The 27074-nt window shown below is 41.3% G+C and overlaps 1 long non-coding RNA gene across 1 annotated transcript in view; it reads left to right on the forward strand.

The window, feature by feature from the left end:
- Positions 1 to 3938: 3938 nt before the first annotated feature.
- LOC118231504 overlaps positions 3939 to 27074 on the forward strand; it is a 34964-nt gene continuing 11828 nt past the window's right edge. The window contains exons 1-2 of the long non-coding RNA XR_004766081.1: positions 3939 to 4196; positions 7099 to 7148. This is a non-coding gene — a long non-coding RNA (uncharacterized LOC118231504). The remainder of the gene's footprint in view (positions 4197 to 7098; positions 7149 to 27074) is intronic.

The following is a 27074-nucleotide window of genomic DNA, read 5'->3' on the forward strand; positions in this document are numbered from 1 at the left end:
TGTTAGCACAACAAATGCTGATTTACCGAAAATACTTTTTACCTCAGTAAAGGAATTGCAAGGTGTTTGATATATGCGGTGATTTGAGGAGAGCAAAAAGAAAAGAAAAAAAAAAAGAGCAAAGCTCCTGGTGCCTGTGTCTCCTAATCTGCTATCATCCTTTTGTTAGTAAGAGGTTAATTAAATATCAGTAGGTTATGCGGGTCACTGCTCTGCAGGAGAGGTGGGACTGTTTTCGCAGTGCCTGGAATATTCCTTCGCTATCTGATTTTCATGTTCCGGCTGATCTTTCTTTTTTACCCAAACACGCACTGCGGGGCCCGTTACTGATAGAGGCGTAACGGAGAGCACCTGCGAGACCGCGAAAAAATTAAGACGAGGGCGAGAATGAGAGCCGCAGACCCCCAGTGTCAAAAGTACAAAGAATTTGCTATGTAGAGAACCCCCCCCCCCCGCCTCCCCCCTCCCCCCTCCCCCCTCTCTATCTGAGGGCACCAGAGGATATTAATGCACCCTTTGCAGCATTTGGGGGGGGGGGGGGGGAGGGGGGGGGGAGAACAGGGCCTGACATTGTTCTGAGGCAAAGATAAGATTTGACCAAGGTCGTTGCGCTTTCTTTGTGGGCTTTGTGGCGTTCTTGTCGGCCCCCCATGCCCCCCCCCCCCCGAAAAAAAAAAAAAAAACTCGGCGAGCCGTGACGTGAGAAACGCCGCCGACCGCCGCCGACCGACCGACCGACCGCGGCGGCGGCACAAAGAGCCGCACTTAGCGCGGCTCATCGGCACCCCGCTCACATCGCCCGAGACCCGCCTGCCGCACAGAGGACGGCCCTCACAACCGCGATCTGTGCAGCAACAACAAGTATCTGTGCGGGAGGAATGAGGAGCAGGAGGAGCAGCCTGCCGGCCACTGAAAGGCTGAAACTGAACCCTGGGAAGAGGAGGGAAAATCCTGTTATTTCACATTAATACCATCCTGTATTATTATTATTATTATTATTATTATTATTATTATTATTATTATTAAATACTGCATAAAATATTTGCATGCAGGGTTCAGAATTCTTATCAGCGTCCCATGTAAGCTTATCACGAAAGCCTCCTCAATTATGGTCAATTATGTAACATATGCCGCAACGCTAAAAATCATGCAGTTAATATTTGTTTAGAAACACCGTGAACAGAAAAACCACAGTTTGTTCTTCCTGAAAACTAATCCTCCATTTCAAGGGATTTAAAACTTAATTCACATCTTTGTTTTTGTGTTAAGTTACATTGAGGTGATACTATCCATGCCCAAATAACCCTGTTATAACCCAAAAGGCTATTTTTATGCACGATTAATTTAATCAGGGAGCAATCTGTGGTGAAAAAAAAATGCAATTCTTTGCTAAGTTTGGGGCTTATATCACAGCCCAGAGAGGAGCAGAGTCTAAGCTACTAGGGCACAGTTTGTACAAATATTTGATGCATTTTATCACATTTTAATTAGGATATTTGTCATTCAAGTTTTCATTCCACTCTGCTAATGCATCTACAAGCACTTATGTCTGGAGGTAGAACACCTTTCATGAAAACAGCACAATTATTGTGACACAAAGTTTTTACTTTTAAGGCAACGAGGCACAATTTATGCTTGGCCTTAGCTGACACCAAAAGACAGAGTAAGAGGGTTTTTTTCTGAACCAGAAACATTATATAAGTCAAAGCAAGAGTCAAAGTTGCCATAAATTTGTGCTGTTCCCACTCTGAATCAACACTTACTCATGCCAAGACATGGAAGGCTGAACAAAGGCACTTTATCATCTGAAAAATAAAGTGTTTTTCATGATGTTCTAAAAAACAGTACCCCTGTACTCAATGGCTAAGCTAAGCGTCCACAGACACTGAGGCAGCGGGGGAAAAAAAGCTTACTAATGTGCAGGCGGTGGTGCCGTGAGTATTGAGACACAGACTTCCTGCCAGTTGAAATTCCTCCCGCCCTCCCTGGCCAATTGGCCAATTACGTGGTGCCCTGAGACCTGCCAAGCGTAGTTGGTACTGGCGTGCTCCAGATTTGATGCCCATCCATGAGGCCCATCCACACACTGTCACAGCACTTTGACAAGTTTAGCCACCAGTCCTTATGACTTTTTAAACTGAGCCATTTGCATCCTGTGGTCTCATTTAGCAACTGTCAGCTGTCAAGCAGTAGAATTCAAAGTGGGAGGCGCTACTTGATGATGGATAAGGATCCTATCAAGAACAAAAATTAGTGAATATTTGAGAAGTTAACCCTGATTAACATGTTTATAGAGGAATTAAACATCACCCTGATTACTGATTGATATTAAAAAAATGTATTTGGAATATAAATATTATAACAAAGATGGAGGGGAGGATCAGGAAAGGGATGACAATATGGGATGCTTATTGAAAGGTTAATAGGTCACTAGTGTGGCTGTTACCATCAAACATTAACACAGAATGAAGAGCATATACCATCCTATGCACTTAATGATTGTGCAAAATCCTACTAGTCGGTGATAATGACCAAAAGGCAGTTTGAATGTCTGACACCGAGGCAGTAAATTGCCTCTGGCCAAGCACAGCCCCAGACTCATTATCCCCCTTATACAACGGCTTACCAACAAAAGGCCCAACTGCCATGAAAACATGTGGTTCAACATATGCAATTCTGTTGCAATGGAAACGGTGCTTCACTAGTCTAGCAAATATCCCATACCCTACACCACTTAGCAACAGACACATCTTTCTATTCCCCCTTTAGATAGCAAGCTAGTTTTATGTCAGGTCACTCACATTCCCTAATATTAACATTCTCTTAGTTTTTTGGGTCAAAATGGTCTCACAGCATGTTTGTTGTAATAATTAGCCAGCAAGCCAACTGTTGAATTATATTCAAAACGGAGTCTAAACTATAAACCAGGGCCACCCAACTCTGCTTCTGGAGATCTATCATCTTGCAGGTTTTAATTTCAACCCTAATTTGGCACACCTGATTCTATGAATTAGCAGCTCATTGAAATCTCTAGCTGGTGAATGAGGTGTGCTTTATTAGGGTTGAACTGAAAACCTACAGGATTTTTTGGGCAGCCCTGTTATAAACATAGTCAAGCTGTATAACAGTCGTTCATCATTGTCCATGTTTGTTTTATCGAGTCACTGATGCGTCATTGATTAATTTAGAACAGTGATTAAAATTTTTCTGGCACTACTTCTGAGCCAGGCATATATAGAAAAAAAACTGCACACCTTCCAGCCAATTCGAATTGAGTATTCATCTATGCCATTATGTAAGACGAAACAAGCACTGTAAAAATAAATTAAAAAACAACCCAGTTTTGCACAGTGGTCAGGTGAGCACTATCTCTTGATCACTATTGACCACGGCCTTTGAATGGACAGCCAGCAAAGTTAAATACTGTCAGCTGGTTTAATTGATGCCTACCCTGCTTGCTCTATGTGCTAATTAACAAGCCTGAGAATGCCACTTGCCTGCTTACCTATGCACAGCTAGCCAATCGGCCAATTAATCACGCGGTCAAACACCATCCACGCCCCAGTGTTTGCTCGCCAGTAATGAAACACTCTTGAACTTTCGGCTGCAAGCTATGCCTGCATATGCAGGTCATTAAGGCAGTATGCAGTGCCTCTGCGTTTGCAGTTTTAGTCAAAGGTGAATTGTAATCAGAACTGACCCTTCTGTGGGAACTGCTGTTGGAATGAAGCAGCACTTGTGGAATGACACTCCCTAACTGCTGCAGAAATATTGTCCAATCTTTTTCAATGTTCTCGTAGTCTCTTTGGAGGCTGAACATACAAGGGGAGAGGAGCTTCGGCAAAGCATGACAACGTGTGGCTTTATTAATAAACAAATACAGAAAAAAGTAAGTAACAGGCTAAAAAGATCCAAAAGATGAGATGCACTGAGCCTCCTTAACCACCAAAACGAGGAAAATGGACTAAAACTGACAAACAAAGCCGTGGAACTAAGACTACCGCAAAAAAAGAGAGAAAGTAATGGCTTAAAGAAACTAAGTGACAACACAAAAGACTTGATTGCTGTGTGGTGTGGCTGAACTCCTACGCTTGCACCTTGGCTGGCATATTTAGGATTCCACGTGTGCAGCTGTCGCCAATTTACCGATTGGGCATACCTGCAACAGGAGAGAGAGAGAGAAAGGGGAAAAGCAAGTGAGTGGGGAACCTTTCCACATAATTATTCCTCAGACACTCATTTTCCAAACTATGTCTGGGCAAATTTTAAGTGAATATGCATGATTTATTACACCCATTGACAGGACTGAATGTATTTTTTGTGCGAATGAGGCTTGAAGGCTCATTCAGCTGTTTAGATTACAATTATGCTTTTTGACAAGCTATTTCATAAATTTCACAACACAGTTTGTCATATGTGATCACTTGATTCATATCAAAATCGGAGTTCATGTATTTTTTATTTTTGTAATTTCCATCAGTCAAGCCTATGGTATTAAAAAAGCAAGTGGACATTTGGCAGGTAATAGCCTTTAAAAAACATGACTTCTATTCCAGTTTTTTTCTTCTTCCTTTTTTTGATTACACAAGACAAAAGTCATTTTGGCTAAATCAATTCTTCTCCAATGTAGGGTAAATATCATCAAAATGTAAATATGAGACAGTGCGGAGGGTGATTTTTGGTTAGAATCAAGTTTATGGCATTTTCCAGATGGCACTGTGATTTTAAATGTGCAAAATTCATCCCTTTTCTGGATAATGCACCTCATGTTTGCTAAACCCCTGCCCCAATATTAAAGGACTCAATCACAAATGAGATTAAGGGATGATTGCACTGAGATGCCATTCCAGCAGGGTAATGCCCTGCTCAGATAGTTGGCTGATTGTGCTCAGGCGTGGATATGCACTACAAGTCAGAGCAACTAAGTCCTGTTCCAGGTGGGCATACAGCATCTGCTGGGTTTCATTCCAGCCAGGATCTTAACAGCCTGAATCAACTAATCATTGCGTTGATTGGACCAATTTAGCTTCCTCGCTTATTTTGGAGACTCTCAGTATTTCAAAAACTCAAGTTGGTTTTCCTGAGCTGTCTAGTCTGCCAATTTACAACGAGCGGGTTAGTTTTAGAATGGTCAGGCAGAGGCTTGACTTTCAAAATTGTAAACTTTACAGTTTACAATTTAGTCATTCAGCAGATGCTTTTAGGCTTAGGGAATTACAAAAGCACATTTTTAAAGTAGGCAAAGAGCATCAAATCAAAGATTGGTAAATAGGAAAAAGTACAGTTATACAATATCTCAACACCTGCGAGTTAATGGAAGAGATGGGTTTTTTATTAAGTTCATGAAAACATTGTCAAAGTTCAGAAACACTGAAGTGCAGAATGAAAAGTTGGATTTGTTTATGATTGCGAAAAACAGTGAGTTCTTTTATGTGATGATGCTTTCGGTTCAGCAACTGCCTTTGGTGATGAAAGGCTTTTGGTGGTTTATTATTCCAGTGTACCCATCTGACACGAGAAGGTGAAGCTTCATTCTAAAATTTGAAGGAAGCCGGGCGTGAGTGATTGGGTTTAAATTACTGCTGTGTCCATTTAACAGGCCAGAATGAGAAGCCTCGCGTTCATTCCGTCCAGGGAAGGCTCTCATCTGCCTGGTGGGACACAAATGTGTCTGGTATTAATTGCACATCAGTCCCTGTTTATTTGAAGTCAATATCTCATTAGCCACTTACAGCATAAGGCTGTGGGGTTATTGTCATCGTCTGAAAATCTTCCCTGTGAGCACTTGGCAACACGCCACCTCAGAAGACTCTAACCACCCCCCACCCCCCCATTTCTTGGCTCCTTTGACACTGCATTGCACTTTTATATGCAGAATTTAGGGATTCATAAATACTTACGTCAAAGCCTGTCAATGACGTGTGTCACTCCATGAGGTAATGGTAATATCATGTGCTGCATCGTTAGCATAACACACCATATTCATATTTTCAATTAGTAAAGGAAGCACGTCAATGTGTTATGATGTGTAAGATGTTATGTATGTGTGTGTGCGGTGTATGAAGGTGTTACCTGGCTCTTATTACGGGCCATTTGTGGAGAGTGTTGCCCAATTGTTTTTACCTTATAAATGCTTTATGAATGTGATTTCTAAAGGTATTAGCAGAATCATTTACAGAATGTTCAGTCATTTCTTTCCTCTTGCTTGCCCACGTGGATGATAGCCTTTCTTTGTTGAGTCTTAATGCCCATTCTGCTAAGTCTGTGTACCACACTTCCCTCTCCGTGCTCTGAAGGCAAACATATTGAACTGCACAGCGATGCGTCGGCACGGGAGACGCTCTGCACGTCTTCCTCAGAGCTAGCCGCGCTGCGCAATCACACTATAATCTCGAATGACTCACGTAGCGGTTCACCCGTTCGTTAGCCATCTCAGGCGTGGGTTCTCAGGGATGGGGCTAGGCTTGGACAGCGGGGAAGCTTCGATGCCCAGAATGCACACGCCTGCGGAAAACAAACACTAAGCAGAGACAAAGAGAATTCCTGATCTTCAGACTCCAGAACAGAGAGGGCCACGTCTCTCTCTCTTCCTCCCCCACCAAAAAAAAAAAAAAGCTCAGAATTCGGCGTGTTAGCCTGACACAGAGCGACCTCGTGCTGCTCTCTCCACAGTATAACTGCAGCTCATGCTGGTCATGTCTGCTGCCCAAATCCATCCCACACCCCCTCCCCACCAGCGCCCCCCCCCCCCCCCACCAGCCCTCCCCCACCATGCCAGCCAAACTTCATGAAGCTGCCAGTGAGAGAGGTTTCAGGAGCAGTTCTGCATTGCTGCAGAATTTCCCCGCCCCTACACACGAACATAAAATATGCCCCTGTACATAAGTACACATAGACATACCTGTATACATTACAAACATGGGGATGGTGACTGGTGACTGAGATCCACTGAATGGAATTACCAAAGGCAAATTTGTTTCATGTGATGGTCTGATCTCTAAAGGATTAATATACACGTATACACGCACACACGCACATACACACACACACAAGAAATGCGTTGTGTACCTGTTAATAACCTGTGTCATGCACTTTCAGGCTCTGCTCGTCAGTTGCCAGGTTACACCCAGTGGAATCTCAGCACACAGGTAAGTCAATGCGATCTGCTTTGTCTGGTTCTGTGAGAGACAGTTTATAGCTTAACCCAGTTTTTCATATCCACACATACACTGAGCTATCCGGGCTCGCACACTGCAAAATTGCAGGCATGGGCTTTTTCCAAATCAGAGAGCAGTGACAAGAAAGACGGATTACAATGAGATCATTTTCTTGTACAGACTGTATAGACTCTCCCCAGGTGTTCAGCCGATATCGACGGCTTTCAAAGCAAGCATGAAATCCAGCAAACACATCGCCTAATAGTGTGGCTATGGAAACAGTGGGAGCTGTGAGGAGCTGACTGTTAATGTGTGTTTCTACCATCAGCAAATTCTTTTGATATGCTTATGACGTGTACCTTATGACCAGACCCAGAATACTCAGTTTAAAAACCAGTTTTCCCCAATACATACCCAAGATGTTTATTTATTTATCTATTTATTTATTTATTTATGTATGTATTTTTTAAGGAGCAAATCATATTAATTCCAGCCCAAAAATAGCGCACTTACATATAAGAGGGAAAAAACAAATATGTAAACCTATATAATAACCACATATAAAAATATTTCTATAAAAAATATTATGTTCTTTATGGTATGTGCACCATTCACTGGTCATACTCAGGCTTACACACATACACAGACACACAAAAGGCACACAAGTTTCTCTTTACAATAATCATTTAATTTGTATCAGTTTGATGTTTATCTTTCCTTCCTTTTGGCTATTTTGAGAGCTGATAGGAAGATTGCCAAACAGAATTTCTCACCCTTTAAGATCATACAGTGCCAGGGACCAAAAAAGAATGACATATCAAATTTAATCAGGACATCCAGGAATGGAAACCCCCAGCGGCAATTATCATGAGGTTGTTGACCTACTGATACCTGAGCTATGACCTCTGCTTTACATCTATGGCAACTATGCTATCTATGGTGGTTGGAATGATTGAACAGAGAGCCAAACGTCCTAAACATGGCAAAACATAGGTAGTCCCAGCTAATCCTGTTAGGATTAAACAGCCTCCATCCATTTTCACCTCCATCACTCTGACTGATCTCAAACCAGTTCAGTTGTTTTATACTGTATAGCATTTTTACAGTTTTGGATTTAGAGGACAAAAGAAAAAAATGGAAAATTGAAAGAGACAAAAAAAAAAGGAAAATAGGAAGAGACCGGACCTGAACTCACAAAAAACCAGCAAGCGAGATGAAAAAAATCACTCCTCCAGAGAAAAAAACTGAGAGAGAAAGAGAGAGAGAAAAATCCCCAGTGGGAAGAAATCTCAGGGGGAGCATAGCTTTGGGGGAAAAGCCCATCCACCGCTGGCAAGCCTGGTGTCAATAGTTAAATACAGGCTAAATGCTAATGGGAAGCTAATGGGGAATCTATTTGGCAAATATTAATAGTGCTTGGACAGGCAGTAGCCTGGGGTATTAGACCTGCTGTTAAAAAAAGACAGTTGAAGCAAAAAAGTGTATATTTATACACCGGTTGAAAACATGTGCTACCCAATCACTGCCACGAGGCTGAGACAAGGCTAAGAGTTCTTGAATCCATGCTAATGTCCTTCTGCCCCTGTTGTTGCACTGTCACTCTGGATGAGTGCTTCAGCTAAATAAGTATGATAATGCATTTTAATGAGAGTTCCAGCTAGATCATGTTAGCATATTAAGGCAATCCCATGCAATTTCTGTATTATGTTATACATGCTCAGCAATACCCCGTGCCCATACTGTAAAGGTCAGTGAATACATCACTAAGCAATATAGGTCACAGTGTACAACCACTGACTGATGATGTTGCATGACGATCACAAGGATAAAATATGAACCTGGTTTAAAATGAGCGGGATCATTTTATGATTAGCCCATAACACACATTAAGCCCTGGCTGTGTAGGCAAAAACCCTTAACACCTCCTGGTCTATTTGGAAATTTAAGACCGATTTAAAAAAAAAAAAAAAAAAAATACAGGGAGGCGCTGGGGGTGACTGTCGTTTGTCACACACTTCTCTCGTAAAAGAACAAGGCCACAAGACTGTATGTGGTCTTCAGAAACATGGCTCTTAACAGCCTGTGAAGTAAATTCCTCTTCCTGTATCTGTCATGGTGATTCAGAAGGTACAGTGCAGGTACAGTACCTGTGATGACAGAAATTAAAATGACGGAAGCTTAATAAATACAAGTTGACTGGAATCAAACAGCCAATAACATTTTGCTATTTGCACTTCATCTACAATGTGCTTTCATACTCTGAACTGTATTATGTTTCATTTCTACATTATTTGCAAGAAATAAAAAGCTTTGTAGGATGAATGCAAGTGTCTGAATAAAGCTGGAGATCAGGTTCTTCCTTCTGAATCATGCTCAAGGACAAGCCTTAATTCTTTACAGAGAATGGGCTGCATAGAAAATAGCGGGAAAATATCACAACCCCTTTTTATCAGCTTTTTCCTAATGGCAAAGTGCTTCTACAGCTTATCTGAACAGACTGTAGACATGTGACAAGTTCATTTAGCGACAAACTCACCATTCTTCAATGCCCGTGAAGCATTGACATCTGCTAGAGCCTTAGATATCGGCCTAAGATTCAGAACCATAATGGCTGTTCTGGCATTGCATACAGAAATGAAACGCATTTCATGTCTTTCTCCCATCTCCTTTCAGAGTCTTGAGATTGTCCTTGCTAACTGTGGATTTGATCAGGTTGATGTCCTCTCTCGCTTGCCTTTGAGAGATGTCATTTTCATTTTAATCTTCTCCCTCCTCATATACCTTACTTCAGTCATTCTCTCTTCCAAAATGGCCGCCACTGCTGATAGAAGGTGGCTGAGGGGCTTGGTTTAGAAGCTGAACAGCAGACGTAGTCGAGCTAGAAGCAAACGTCTTCCATATTAAAACAACACTCTGCTAATATGCTGTCAGTTGTGCCACAAGTAGCATTCTGATTGAAATTGTATACATGGTTTTTGTTTTTTTTTCAACAAGCTTCTAAAAAATGGCATTCTAAAAATGGCAAGCTCCTAGTAGTCACCATACGTTCATAAATTTATTGAATGTAATGAATTGAATTTGTTGAAGGTAAATTCATCCAATTTGGGCCATAGAACATGAGCAGCATATAACAATCACAGAAAATAACAATAGTAGTATGAGAACACCTGTTCATTATTCAATATCCTGATTCCCTGCATTAAACTATATCAACATGTATGGTATATGCGCTGGTATTGGTTCTATCCTCACGCCATTTTACACCTTTGCCAGTGCCCACTCTTCTAAAGTTTGCTGAGCTGGGGAGAATGCAGGGGCACACACTGCTGGTTCTGCTGCTACTCCTTGGATCCATCCTTGGGTTTCTTGCCCAGACTCCCTCCCTGCCTGCATGCTGCCCCTGTCACATGACTCTTGTTATCATCCCATAGCTCCTTTCACACAGAAGCCTGCTGCTTCTCTATACCTTTCAGGAGGTCTCTGCTTACTGTTCCGGAGGAGTACTTCCTTTCTTCTCTCAGTCCTGCAGGTCTTTTCTCAAATCTCAGCATCTCTATCTTTCAGGCATCTCCCCTCGACTTTTCTTCACACCAAACTCAAGGCAAACCTTTTCTGAGTCAGACGCCACATTCTGTATTTCAAAGCCAAGCTGTAGCTCGTTCGCGATATTAGCAATTCCTCTGGAGGAAGCCACCTGAGACAGACAAGTATGTTGGCTTTTCGGGGAGGAAGGTCAATTCCATCTCAATTCAGCCAATTCCAGATAGGAGTTTAAATTCAATCCGTCGACTAAAAAGCACCCGTCACAAAATGAATTTGATTATTTCAATTGAATACCAATTTCGATTCGCGAATTAACCGCATTTAAATGGATTTGGCTCCAACTATTGTTGTTACAAATTGACAGCTCACTTACCGTCCTTTCAGCAAACGAAAAGGCTGAAACTTACTTGCCATTATTGCCAGCGCATTTAATTTTTTGATATCCTGTCCAGCAGGTAGTACATGTGGCTACTGCTCCTTCTTTATTGGCTGGTCTGCCATTCAGCTTCTCTGCCACGATAGTGAGGATTCCATAAAACTCAAACTGGGAGGACCTATCAAATGCTTACCGCTGTGAACCAATCACTGTATTTTGCTGTGGTAAGCAACTTATTTTGATTGGTTTAAATAAATTTGTGACTGACAGCATATTGTAGGGACCCATTATGGGGACCCTGAAGCCTCATTGTCCTGTCATTACACCCGACTGTCCTATTTTCTCCTCCTCTGATCTTCAACCAACCCTCTCTTCATCCCCCCGCTCCAAATAGCATAGCAGTAGAACCACGTATAAAATATTGAGGCGAGCTTGCAAAATACATTATGGCAGGTCTGCATTGTTCAGCTGTACAGGGAATGCAGGGTTTTCATTCACCATTGGAAAGAAAGCCACAGCCGCAGTGATGATGGTGCTCATTGGACCTTTTAAATATTAGGGCAACAACCAAATGTGAAAGAGTGTTGCTTTTCATCAAAAATGAGGCTGTAATCTACAGAGGTCCACTATCCCCCATTAAAATAATGTGTGTGGCTGCATCATTGTAACATAAATATTACATGTGTGCTAAGTCATTCATATCATATTTTTCGCATGCATTGGTATGTAATGTCTAATCATAGGGTCAAACACACATTGTACAGCATCGTATGTTTAATAGAATCTCCCTCTATATTATTACTTTCAAATGTGTTCCTCTGTGTCCTCGGTTGCTTTTTTTCTTGCTATACTGTGGCACCGTCTATTCGGCCAGATTCCACTGAATATAATGTTTTTGTTTTGATTTGGTTTTTATTTTGGCAGATTGCAGGTTGGATGACTCGACAATGCTCTTCCAGATAAACCGATACTGCACAATTAAAAGAAGGCATTAAAAGCGCGGTACAAAGGATCTGGCGTGACTGAGCGGAAAATGCTGATTAGGCACCAATTACCGCTCCTCCGCGGGAAAAACAAAGGAACGGAACACATGACCTGAAACGGCCGCGATGCTCCTCGCGCGCTTCCCGAGGGCCGTGTAATTTAAGAGGCTGTGCGTTTCGGTCATAAGCAAAGTCATCCCCTCAAATAAGACCATCTTAGGTCAGCAGTGTACTATTCCTGAAGCCATAAGAAACTCTGAAGGGGGGTGGGGGGGTGTGTTGTCATAGACCTGCAGACTTGCCTTTATTAGAACTGTCTAGAAAAGGCGAAATGCATCCATCTAGGAAATTGATTACAAATGAATACAAGCCACTTCCAGATTGCGGGAGTTCGTCCTGCGAGACTGAGAACATTACTTCAGTTTTACGCAGGGCACCGGGGGGACTTGGTTGTATAGCCAGGAATCATGCTCTATTCGAGATGTTTTTTTGCAGTCGAAAGAGTAACGGAGGCTGATTGAGGAAGCGGGGAGGGCTGGAGAACACAGTTCTGTTAATTGAAGTGACGATGGCGGACTATGGGGAAGAGGAAAACTCGCAGTGCTGCACTAACAGCGTAATCATGAGGTGCCCTGACATTGAGGGTTTTGCTGACTGCAGCTAATTTTTTTTAGGAGCCCACAAAGCAGAGCGTGTCGCACTATTATCTTCATAATTTATCATTTATTTGTTTATCATTTATGTAGTATAGCTCATTTTGACGCCGGGTGAAAACATTGCGGTTTAGAATTCGCCGTGTTTCGCAGACTTCTGAAGCACCCTTCCCCAAACGAGATCTGACAAGTATTTGCATTCATTTTTTCAGATGGTGATAGAACTGTTTTCTGCGGTAGTTCATTTTAATATTGAGATAACTGTTGAAGTATTGTTTTATTGTACATGTAATTTATCCCTGCTCAACCAGAGGCTAATGGCTTAGAACTTTCATTATGATAATCGGAGTTAAACACTTGCTTCACCGTGTGCTTCGCGCAATATTTGAACTAGTTGAATTTCTGCTTTTACTGTTCCAGTCATTTATAACCATAATTACATATAATCTGTGAAAAAGAATCAAGCAACCCATGAATCTCTTATATTGTAGTATATAAAAAAACAATGTAAAGACATGCTGTGGCATTAAGCCCATTTTATTCAGGTGAGGTTTAAAATGGTTTATTTATACAAATATTTATACTTACAAAGCTCATATACTGCACATTACTTGAGAGACTGGTATTGGCCATCTGGCGACCATGTTTACTGTATTTATTTACATGGAATTCATATTCTAACCAATCAGTGGTGCGACCATTTAGTGGTCTGCCAATCTAAAGTGAATCTGAAGTGAGTATCCATACAGAATTGATGTACAAATGACTTCATCAAAAGGAAATTTATCTTGCTTATATATTTCAAAGTATAAATGTTCACCTAAACAAAAACTTTACAGGCAATAAAAAAAAGTGAACGCACAGGCTATAAATCGTTTGTTTTCCGTCCGTACGTTACGTCTGGAACAAAACCTTCCACAACCGCCTGCACATTTTGGTCAACTTGAAAATGAGCGGAAGCGGCGCTCGCGTTAGGTCGCATTCCTCCGTGAGGACACCCCGAGGCAGTGGAAACCAGAGGCTTTGGGTAAATAAAACCAAATCTGCCCGGCTGCTAAAATCCTTTTCGCGGATATGTCTGTTTATTCTGCTTTTCCACTGGCGATGACATTCTGCACATCCAAAGGGGGATATTTACTGTCTCACTTGTGATACAAAGGGCTCAAGTATCATGTTCAAACATAAAGCCACTGGAACAATGCTTGCATCACACACACACACACACAAAAAAAACGGTTCCCCTTAGATAATATATTGAAAATCAGTCTAGCGGGCGGGATGGAAAATCACTGTGCTACCCTTGTGCAAATGGATCCATGAGCGTCCTTTGGAAAATACAGCACTGCAGGGCTATTGTGAGTTACTGTGTGGCTTACATTGTTTTCCTGGATTTTTATTTCAGGGAAAGAGGCACGTATTACACCGGAAGGTAGCTTAGGGGTAAAATGGGTTCTGGCGCAAGGATCTTTCCTGATAAGGCATCTTAGTCTTCTAGCTTGAAAGGCACTTTTAAAAGTTGTACCAGAGTTTGAGCCTGGTGTGGATGGTCCAAACTGTCATATAAAGCCGAAACAAGAACTGCATGCAGTATTTGTTTGAAAGCTCCTCGTATTATTTCTCAAGTAAAAAATATTCGAAGGGTGGTTTAATAAAGAAACAAAACAATATGTGCGCAAAATAGCATGTACTGTTGATGAGATCCTAGCAGGGAAACTGCCATAATACCCTATTCAGCCTGACGTAGCCTACGGATGAATCACATGCATTGCTCATGGCACTGTTCTTGTTTGTTTTGGTTGTCTCACGCCTCCAGCAATCTAGAAGAGTCGTTATAACTCTATTAACGCCAGAAGCTTTGAAATATGAGTATTTCTTGCTTTCCCTTTGTTGAAAACAGCCTTTAAGGCAAACTAAGCTACTCGTACATTGAGCACCCCATTACCTTACACCCATTAATTGGAAATTATTATAATGGCAGCTATCAAACATAAACTAGATACTGTACATATTGCCTATATACTATGTAGATTGCTAAGCTTGTAAGTATATTCAGAGAGCATACTAAAAGCAGCCCAGTAATGGCGTTAATATAATAATGCTGCCTATTGATTGTTACTTCCTCGTGGCTCTTGACTGAGTGATGAAAGAAAACTTTTTTAAAAGTAAAAATTTGATCATGATTTTGAACATGACCATGTACTGCGTGGTTCACCCCAGGAGCCATTATCCGATCATTCAGAAAGTGTTACAGTTGTTATTAAACGCCACTTTGACTGTGTTACTGAAACCCAGATCAGCTGGGGGGCTGTTTCCAAACACTTATTACCACAGAGAGGCATACATTATTTATGAAAAGAAACCGCTCAGTCCTCACAAAACTGTGACGTAGCTTTGCTTGAACAAAGCGCGGTGTAACTGTGTTCAGAAAGTGAAACCAGTGGCCGGTTGCAGTGAAACTGCACCAGAGCATACTCTGGGTCACCTGCGCAGTGTGGACAGATTTAACTGAACACTGGCAGACACACACACGTTTTGTTTTAGCTCAGCCAGCGTCTCCTAGACTACGTGTGTACGTGGGGTATGTGGGAAGGGGGAAGGGAGAAGGTGGGGGTGGGGGGGTTGTGGGGGTTGTGGGGGGTGGGGGGGGTAGGGGGGGCCGTTTCAATTTAAACTTGTTGAAATGCTGCTAAATCCACCTCACCCCTCAACTCACATGAACTGGAGAAGGTTAAGAGAGGTAGGCAAGTTTTTGACAGATGTTCTGAGGTGTGGATAAGCTCACTCAAAATGTTGATGCACATACTTGGTACATTATGGAAACTCTGTCGGGGGGGAGGGGGGGTGGTCACAGTATTTTTTGTTTACACCCCAGGCGGTTTTATATCAGCATAGATTTACTGATATTGGAAAAAACAAAACAAATACAGCTGTTTCTACTGCTTGTGAGGAAGTAAAGAACAGTAATGAAACCAAAAAAGCATAATAAAATGTCCTGAAACATATTATGATTTGAACATATTCGGGCAATTTTTTTCCTCCTTTTTTAAATTGCAGTATATTAGACCATGATGTGTAGGCAAAAGAGAAATAACTTGTAATTATGTATCTGAGAAGACCAAGACAAGCATGAGTAGTTACAGCAAATATGAAGAGAAGCATATTGTTTTTGCTTGGGTTCCTGCTGTGGCAATTCCATGAACAGCAGAATGGGTCGAATTAGGTTTTGTTCCCCTGGGAGAACAAACGAACAGATCTGGCTGCGTAAGAAACCATTGTGTACTGAAATCATAATGAGCAAGGTCACGGCTTCCTTATCCTGCCCTCTGTTATAAAAACATCATTAACCAATGCATTTTTTTTAGTTAATTGTGACCAATTGTCTCACATTTCTGGATCCTTTTCCATTTTGTAATCTTTTATTAAAATACTTTAGGCTGTGTGTTGGTAAACAGTCATATTTGTTTTACTGTAGGTAATAATTACACGACTGTAGGAGCAACATGAGATCAATGTAGCGTCATTAGCATGTCACCTGTTGTGGACTAATGGACTGGATTCAGAAGATTCAGAAGGTGTATCTCCCCATTATCATCATCATCATCGTCACCAGGATCATGGTTTGCGTTTTTGTTCATCCTTAAGTACAGTGCCTCTCACTGTAGCATCCAATGTCATAAACGCATTGACTGTGATGGAAAACACACCTTAAAGTGTGTTTCAAATGTCTATCAGCCTAACTGCCAACAAATCTACATTAAGGACTCCAGTGTGAGAAAATGTGGCTCTAGCTGATGGTACAGTAATGCTTGTGTCTGGTACTCTTTACAGCACTGTGTTCTTCTAATTTTTAATATCAGGACCCAAATTAGAAAGACTTTTCAATATCGGGACCCAAATCAGAAATTTAGTACCTTTCAGGGGTCTGCCAAATATAAATAGCCCAATTGACTACAGACTCAGTTCAGGACCCACCTTGTACACTCCCGCGACCCATTTTGGGTCCCAACCCATAGTTTAAGAAACACTGATTTACGGCAAACAAAGGTAAGGAAAATTATTTCCCAGCACCAAAAGATCGATACTTCCTTTTGTACTTGAAAGAAGAAAAAAAAGACTAGAGACACAGGAAGTTGAAGTCACAAAATCTTCGGTTGGATCTGATAGGATGTTGCGCATCACTAATTTGTTTAATAAATCAGGACGGTCTCCAAACTGCTGTTCATGACATGAGGCTCAGGTAAAGCTCAGGTAACGAATGAAAATTAAAACCCCAGTGTGGTGCGTTTCATCTCAGATCACAGCACATTTCCCCTCACCCCCTCCCCCCCCCCTCCGCCCCCCACCACGTTTTTAAGGGTCATTTTCCAATTGCCGTGCTCGGATGCGTCCGAACAGGGAGCCCCTTTAGCCCTGACGAGCGGGAGCCGACCCGTGTGAGATCATTTTGAGAAAATAAGGTGAAGATCATCGGAGATAATGCGTGCGTGTGGAGCGCTGAGGACGGGCTGTGCTGGATTATACTCACAGGTGGACGGGCGGTGTGGGAGGTCTTCTAAACCATGCCAGGGCGAAGGCTCCGGAAATTACTCGCTCCAGCGAAAGCTTTCCTCTCTCTGCCAAAACAAGAAACGCTCTTGGACCGCGGCGATCTCCGTTCATGTAATGTCCCTGACTGTGGAGATTTCATCACTTCTATTGCCAATTTCACTGCATGACAACTCTTTGATGGCCATCAAAGAGCAATTAAGAGCAAGTGGAAAAATACATTCAGACTTTTAGGTTTTAAATGAGACTGAAGGAGTTTTTTTTTTTCGAAATATCGGCAGTACGGATTTTGAAAGCATGAATAAAGCTGAACTGTTAAACGGTAATATTTGTGGCTAGATTGCACATTTCATATTAGAAATCAAAACCATTATATTGCCTCTCTCTCTCCCTCCCTCTCTCTGAGAGAGATTATTCAGCCTTTTTTTCCAGTTACACTAATTCAACAATAGATGAACATGAAAGTATTACTTCTGTTGTAACATAAGCAGTAGATATGAACAATCTCGCATCTATGACGTACAGGATGCCATTGTAAATGAAAGATGCACATCGTCATATAGAATGCAACAGTACTTTAATATTGAATGTAACTCAGCTATGCAGTGATATGGGGGAAATTTGTTTCTTTGTCCAGGGAGTTATGAGCAGACATCATTATGAGCCCATAGCCATTACAAGCAGAGCTGTGTTAAGCTATACTTTGTCACTTCTCAGATAAATCTGCCCATTAGAGGAAATTGATTGCTTTTTAATTGTCCAGGAGAGGCTATAATTCACTGTGCATTCTGGCAGTTTGTGACAGCACAGGCTGAGCTTTGCCAGAACAGTCTGCTCTTCATCTCCAAAGCAGAATTTTAGATGGGAGGGTGCTGGAGCTCCATCACAATTTAGCATTTTTAAATCTGTCAGTCATGTGCAGGAGAGCCATAAGGAGGGGGAAAGTGGGGATTGACTGACAGGGGCCTTCAAAAAATATTAGAATGCACAATCTATCTGGGGGGAGGGGGGGAGGGGGGGGGCAGGCAATGTGAGATCTTCATGCTCGCTTAAAATGCCTGGTGGCCCCCCTGGTCACACCAGGATATAAACAGTTCTCCTTGACTTAACCATTTAAGGTCACAAATATATTAGAATGTTCTAAACTGAACATTCTAGTGCTGATGTAACAATTGCTGGAGTTCTAGAACACTGACATAGGTTTTAGGTTGTGAATAAAAGATTCCAAAAAGCCTGATCTTAAAAGGGTGAAAAAGTGAGTCCTGTGACTCACTTATTTTCTTAAAAACAATAATATATTAGCACAAATATGAGTCCTGTATGACCAGCTCCCAGATTCACTGTAGTACCAATGTGACTTATTTTGTTCAATAGATTGACGACTGAGCATCCTGTGTAGCTCATGCAGGGATATGGATGTCTGACCCACAAGAGGAGAGAGGCCCTGTCGACAGAAACCATCCCTCCCTCTGTGGGACCCACTATAGCCAGTTATGTACAGTATCGCCCTGAAAAATTCCTGGTCTGGTTAGATACCGCCGCTGTCAGAGTCCGTTCCAGGCAGCCGAGAGCCACACAGCACCACAGGGCAGCACGTCTGGACATGCAAACTGAAAGCCATTGGTGGATGCCTTTTTTTTTTCTTGTTTTTTTTTTTTTTAATTCACACGATTTGCCTGAACTGAGAATAGCAAGAAAGTGTATCTCACACTCCAGCTGCTTCTCCCATCATTTGGTTCTTTCTTACTCTGCCAAGGCACTGACTGGTGTTTAAGACAGACCCGCTGTTCTGGCCAAAAAATGGGAAAAACAACAAAAACAAACTAAATTAAAACATTAAAATATGAAAAAGGTCCCGTGAACATAAAAGCTGAAAGCTGGGTGCCATGTTTCCTTCAGTCATTTAATTTTTCACCACATCATTGTAAACTCAATAACACCAATTATTTTATTTGCAATACGATTCTCTGGTCGCTACGCTTAATGAAATAAGCAGTGCTCTGTGCAGAAGGTCCTCTTCAAAAATGAATATGCTACAAGCCTCATTCAAAGGCATCAGAGAGCTGTGCCAGTCAGATTCAAATAGTAAATGCTTTTGCATACATACATTCAGCATATGCTTTACGACCGAAGGTAGCTGGACACTCCTTGGTCTAGGGCTGTTTTTCATGGTTTGGGCTAGACCCCTTAGTTCCAGTAAAGGCAAATCTTCATGCTACAGCATACAATGACATTCTAGACAATTCTGTGCTTCCCCAACAGTTTGGGGATTGTCCTTTTTGCTGTTTCGGCATGGCAATGCCCCCGGGCACACAGTGAGGTCCATATAGAAATGATTTTATCAAGAACATTGTGGAAGAACTTGGCTGGTCGGCACATGGCCCTGACCACTACCCACAATTCCTACACCTTTGGGATCAGTTGTACTATGGCTTCTAGGCTGGTCTGTTTGTTATTAATGTGTTAACGTCAGCATGCCCAGGGACAACAGATGGAAAGTAGCGATCTGGCTAAATCTGGCGCATTTACATCACAGAATAGTGATATTGATCAATGTGTCCCTGTCAAATAAATAAATAAATTAGAAAGCCAACTATGAGCCAGGCCTAATCGCCCGATCAGTGCCCAACCTTACTAATGCACATCTGACTGAATGGAAGCAAATCCCTGCATGCGATGTTGGATGTCAGGTGTTCACATACTTTTGGCCATATAGTGTACTTCCATTAATATAATTAATAATAAATGACATTTGCTTTCAGAAAAGTCTATCTTCACTATCCCCCAATATCCCAAACAGCTGAATTTTTACCACAATCACCACTTATTTGTATAATTACACTCAGTATCCTCCCTGGCTGTTCACACTACTACTGTATGGACACAACGAAATATTGTACTGTAGCTCATTAAACGCTGGAATCAAAATAGGGAAATTAGTTTTTCCTCAGGTGATTAATGAGGTCAACGTGCTGCTAACTGGAGGTGTTAAATTTAGTCATTTTAATCATGGGAAACACTTCCATTGAGACTGCGAATTACATCATTATCATGCGCACGGTTCAGTCTCGCTCCATGGCAGAAGCACAGCCCTTAGCCACACACGGCATTGCACACGCCGCGCATACGAGAGAGGATATTGATTCGCTCAGAGACGGTAGGCTTTAATGAATAAAAGAGGGTGTCGAAGGTCCTCTCTTCAGAAAACGAAAGAAATGACTGAAATTGTATATTGTATTCAAGATAGAGCAGGGTCCTGGGGTTCAACTCGGTGAACTTTACATTCTTTATTGGGTGACGTACGGCGATGGAGGGAAATGCATTGATTAGGAATTTATGGCCGGTATTATTGCCTCTGAAAATGTTTTTGTTTCCAAGCTACATGGCAGAAATATCAGTTCATCTAACCGCTGTTGTATTTGTCACAAGTAATTAATTTTTTGCTATAAAAGAACTCTCCATCGCGATGGGACGGTGCTTCATTAACCCCGGTGCAATGGTTTCTGGGATATTGTACAGCATAATGGTATTCGGGCCCAGACACCGCAGGCTTAAGATGCACTGGAATGTAACTGTTCACACTACGATTGTCACACTGCTGGGGGAACAGAAGATGAACAATGAAACAGAGAGATTTGTTAGGTAAACCTTAAAAATCTAAAAGGCTTTCACCATTCCACACTATCATATCTTGCATTCAATTAAAGCCTCAGTGGCTTGCTTTTTTAAATGATTTTTTTTGCTTAGTTTTTCCCCATTTTTCCTCCCTGATTTGGAACGGACGATCTTATTCATCAGCGCTTACTGCCGCAGCCTGTATTATCGATTCGGGAGAGAGAGAGCAGACAAGCGCTTGCTCTCCCCCGGGGCGAGTGATGTCAGCCGCTACTTGTTATCTCGCCGTAGTTCACAAGTCGGGCTCGCACAGACACGAGTGGGAGGAAGACAGATTTACCTGCAGAGAACCTGCAGGCCCCAGATCAGCCAGCAGGTGTCGCTGTTTTGCGACTGGCCAACTGAAGTCCTCCAATTCTTGGTCAATGTTCCAGCCAAATGTGTGTCTCCCTGTAGGGCTGCTTGTTACAGTCAGTATGGGCACATTCTGAATCCTCTACCAGTCTTTATTGATGTTACAATGGCATACTCTTTTTTCCTTACCTTGTCTTTTTTGTCCTCTTACCTAAAAAACTCGTATAATTTGCCTTTGGTTGGACTAGATCTATTGCTTTTGCAGTTCCAAATTGGCATTTAATGCACTTTTGATCTCTCCGGAACGACAGCATATTCCATCTCGCTATCAAAAGGATGCGAAATCTGAGGCTTTCTGAATGAAGAAGAAGAAAGAGAGAGAGAAAAAAAAAAAAAAAACTCCTTTGGAATGACCTTGTTCAAATGTAATAGCAGTAGGCCTTGCAAGCTGCACTTCGACCGTCAGCCAGAATGCCTCTGTCGAAATGAAAAGCAGCAGGAGGAATGCGCTGAAGTCTTATTCCCAAACGGGGGCTGTCCTGAAAGGACGACGTCCAAACGTTTCGAGGTGATTGACGGGTCGGAGTGGCACGCCACGTTCTTTTGCCTATTTAAACACATTTGAAGCCCTGCTGCGTCTTTATCTTTATCTTTGAGGGGGACATGAATTTCGCTTTTTGTACGAGAAAAGCAATGAGGAAAAAAAGCCACTCAGGGAGCCATTCCATGTAATTGCAGGGCCCTTTGTTGATACACAACCTTAAACATTAGGTCGCACTGTGGTATCATTTCTTGAGTGTCTATTATTGCACAATACACTCCTACTGCATGTATTCAAAAAAATGTTTGATGAAATATAAAAAACTGCATATTCTATGCTATGAAGGCATGGTCTATTTTCCAGTGGTGGAGAATTATTTTGGATATTAAGTGTTTTTTTAATGTGAGACATGAACATTAGAGTAGTTCATGGATGAAAGTAAGCTACTATTACATTTTACGGTGTAGGGCGTAGAGAAGGGGGGTGGGGGGGTTAGGTATAGTTAGAGTTCAACTGAGGTTTATGGAAATAAAATAAAAAACAACATAAGCCACAATGGCATATAAGGAGAATTCGGACAGAAAACAACTCTATAAAGTTGATATTCAGCGATGACAACGAGCCTGACAAAGTTTTTTCGATTCTTTTAAAGCTGTAGCCCAAATTTATGTTTTACTGTGGCATGCTGTCAAGTGTTGACACTTTACAACAGTCACTTACATCAATATTACATTTTACTATATCGTTTCAGGTTGGACACAGGACATTTTATTCATAGCAGTTTGAGCTTACACTTTTTATCATTTTCAGGCTCTTGCTGATTGGCTGAAAGGCTTAAGCCTTCATAATGTTTCATGCACACGTTCCCCTTGGATATTTCTTCAACTTTGCAAAACACTTTTTAATATAATAACCAAATAGAACAAATTACATATGACTCTAATCTCTGAACTCAAATGGATGCAATCTAATAAAGCAGTGTTGTACTAGTGAATAATAAGTGGAATTATAATTTAACATAAAGCTCCCATTTTCATGTTGTAACAGAATGATAATGTATGTTTTTTTTTTTTTTAAGAGTAGAGGTTAAGGTCACGGCACCTTCGGGTACAGTTTCGAATCTTTGAGAATTTCACATTAATAATTCCTTCATTGCATCATGTGGATGCACAGCCATCAGAAATAAACAGGTTTTATATAAAACAGGATGTAATGGTCAATGATTTCCCATCACACCCCCCTCCCGCCCCCCCCCCCCCCCCCCCCTCCCCCCACCAAACCCAAAACGCACTGTGCCTGAGGCCTATCGGGCATTAATTATAAACGGGACCCATTGCCTGCTCCAATATCCACTGTTCTCGATCATTCCCAGGATGCATTTCATGCATATCCCGATAAAAAGGCCGTCAGCATCACCTCCGTGGCTGCGGGTCCCCGTGCTCAGTTTACGCTTTGACATTATGAAGATTCAACCTGCTAGACGTGATAAGAATTCACTGGCCTGATAAATACATTTGGGGCATCAATTATTTATGTCCGTCCATCTTTCTCTCCGAGAGATACCTGCACGAATAATTGTCGCTGTGTTTTACGGGAGGCATCTCAAGCATAAATATTATACGTAATCTCATGACCTTTAGACAGCAGAATTCCTCCATTGGAAGTTGCTTAGTCTGTAGATAACAAAACTGACTTGAGCAAGGCTGGATTAATGAATGGGATTTTCCTTCAAAATGAAAATGAACAGCATAAGTTACATATTAATTTATTCAGACTGACCAAGCCCTATATATTTATTTATTTGCAAAACTCTCTATCAAAATAAAAGTGGGAAAGGCTATTCAACTCTTCAATCATCATTTTATTTTCATATAACACCATATAACCACATCCATATACTGTAACTAAGCAACATTCCTTGGTTGGTTGTGACTAACTCAGGTTTGATATTGATTTCACAAGCAGAATACCAGTATATGGCTTTCATATATGTTCCATATTTCCTGCTATCAGAATCTTATTTGTGGTCGTAAATGTCAATAAATAAACATCGGGTAAGGATGTGAAGCTGTAACATGAAGCTGGCCTACCTCCTCAACCCAATACTTTTCTGAAGCATATTTTTGCTGGAGGAAGTCCGGTCATCAAAATAATTTTATTCTACTGGATAATGATCATCTGAATAATTCAATGTCTGAGTCTGGCAAGGGCATGAATCAGGAAGACAGAATAAGTGGCCCCCACTGCACTGGGAATTGGCTAGGAGACTCTAAAGCTCTCTCCAGGTACTATGCAGTGTCAACAATGTTTTGAGGTAGATTTCCCTCTGTACATTTTCTTTGCTGGGCATATGTATCGCATCCGATTCTATTTAAATGCAGTTCGCCACCTTAAGCAGCAAACCAACGGCCACCTGTTTCCGTGTCTCTTCTGATTTCAAAAGTTTGTCTTCGCCCGAAACCTCGCGCCTCAAAGTAAATTTCAAGGTTTTCAGGTTACGTGGCAAATTTGCCGTTTTTTTTTTTTTTTTTCTTTTCTTCGTAGGCATGACGCTCGCTTTGCATAATGGAAGGCGCACATGAGTGCAATCGCCTGGGTGACTCAATATTGGTTTCTGAGCTGAGGAGAGGCGGCTGACAACGGGCCATTCATCATCCCTTATCACTCAAGCCCCCCCACCCCCCCCCCCCCCCCGGGCGCTTACAGACAGAGCAATGCTTCAGCACGAGGAGGAGCAAACCACTATTATCCGAACGCCTCGCAGATTAAGGACACGGCGAAACTGCCGGTCTCTGTCGCTTCAGGTGAAGCTCCGTTCCTGTCTGAGACGGCCTACGCCGATTTGTGCTCACGGCATTTAATTTATTTGTTTATTAATTTAATTATTTGCTTATTGGTGGAGTCTGATGCAAGAAAATTCCGACATGATTTAATTTCCTCAGATTCTTTCCCGTCCAGGGCCTGTTGCTACAATATAGTGGCTTTAATATATTTTAGAAAGCAGTTAGATGCAGCCCTGCTTATTGACAATCCAAACATACTGCATATGATGAGTTTCATAATCTCTGGGACAAAGATATATATATTTTCTTGATTTGGCTCTGTACTCCACAGTTTTAGATTTGTAATCAAACAATGCACATGTGGTGAAAGTGCACATTCTCAGCTTTTATTAAAGGGTATTTTTAGACATTTTGTTTTCACCAGGTAGAAATGAGACACTTTTGGAAATAAATGGCTTCACAGGTGTTTCAAATTAGTCAGGTGTGAGCAATTGCTTCCTTAATGTGGGTATAAAAAAGCTTTCGGCATCTAGTTTTGATTCTAGGCTTTAGATTGCTTTTGGAGTCTGCTCTCGGCTTTTGTCAACATGAGGGGTAGAGTTGTGCCAATGAAAGTCAAGGAAGCCATTAGGAGGCTGATAAATAAGAAGAAAAAACTGTCCAAGACAAAGGCCGAACCTTAGACTTATCAAAATCAGCTGTTTGGAACATCATTAAGAAGAACAAGAGCACTGGTGAGCTCAGTAATAGCAAAGGGCCTGGTAGACCCAGGAAGACCTCTACAGTTGATGACGGAATAGACAGATCAGAAACAGCCTTCAGGAGGGCAGAAGACTTCATGAACAGAGCTTCTGTCCCAAACATTATGATGCCCTGAAAAAATGGGGATGCTGTACACATGAAAAGTATATAAAAAAAAAAAAAAAAGTAAAAAAATACAATTTAAAAATCAAATAAAAAATGGTGGAGTTCACAAAGTATATATATATACTTAGCTTATATATGGTGCTTATATATATATATATATATATAAAGTGCATGAAAGTAGAGATATCACACAATCACACACTCTCCAGAGTACTCATTATATGGCCTTTCAGGGTTTTTCTTTTTTCTTTTTTGAAAAACATTGGTAAAGTGAGTGTGTCACTAGCCTAGAGCACAAGCAATGGAGGGTGACATATCCAATATCTTGAGACTGGCAGAGCTAAATATTTTGTCAGGCCAAAGGCTTTATTCTAAAGCCAGGTGAATGAAGGGGGAATTTATTGCGGCATTCGGACATAACTATTCAGAGGCACCGCAGACACCTCGCAATGAAAGAAGAGTTATTCGCAAACTCCTCTGTTTTTTCCTCCAACACATCGGGAACCCATTTCATATCCACGCAAATATGTATTTGCAAATATATAATAACTGGAACCGTGTGAGAGGGATGAGTTTAATGGAACTCGGGAGGTGAAAATGTCAGTACGTTAATTTTTTTTTTTTAGGACTATGCAATGTTCCAACACATGGTGCTATGCTGTTCCAAATGAGACGGTACCATATGTAGCTTCATAACAGGAAATAGCAAATCTGGAGGAATTTGGAGGAAATATTTTTGGGCTTCAATGGCAGGGCTTAAATATTTTTGGGCTTTAATCTATTGTCCAAAGACTGGCAGATTACAGACACATGCAGCCCTTAATGGCTCATTTCTGAGAGAGAGAGAGAGATAGAGAGAGAGAGAGAAAGAGAAAAAAATAAGGTTTGAATTAAAAGTCTATTTTCAGGGGGTAGATTGATTATATTTTTTAATGAACGGTTGTTAAGAAATAGATTAATTAAATCTCTACAAAAAACAGAGATTGCAGTTGCTAGGGTGACATAAATTACTGCGCTTAAATCTTACGATAGGTAGAAACTCAAGACTGACCAGTTTTTTTAAGCTCAAAAACGGTTTGAAATATGTCAACTAAGTTAGGTTTATTTTTATTCTGTAATTGAGCTACTATATTTTGAGTAACTGACTTGATTGACTTGAGTAACTGTATGATTACTTTTCATATGTCTAAATGTTTCAGTTAGACTTTCTTGCCAATTAAACTGAAGTTCAGTCACCCTCTAGGGGAAAAAGGAAGGACTTGAGTAAATGCTGGTAGCTGGAGTCATGAAATCTGCTGAAAGTGATAAGTTTAAACTATCCGCTGACAATTATTTTGTCCTTTTCTCCATTACACTTTCAACAGCACATAATTAGCACAGAACCTTATTCCCACATCTCCTCTTTGCATATATCTCAGAAATTCATAAACACAGAATGTAGCATGTGGATAGCCACGGTATATGGTGTGTTGCCGTACTGTATTCCTGTTTGTAATTATTTACATTGGAATTTACGAGTGTTTACGAAGTCCATATGAAGGGAATACGCATTGCTTATAGAGTATTTAATCATTATTTAACTGCTTTATAAGCACTACATATTACTTTCATAAGCTCTACATAGCACCGTCTTGTGATGGAAATTACATTAATTGTG

This window comes from Anguilla anguilla, chromosome 7 (genome assembly GCF_013347855.1).
Source record: "Anguilla anguilla isolate fAngAng1 chromosome 7, fAngAng1.pri, whole genome shotgun sequence".
Taxonomy (NCBI): Eukaryota; Metazoa; Chordata; class Actinopteri; order Anguilliformes; family Anguillidae; genus Anguilla; species Anguilla anguilla.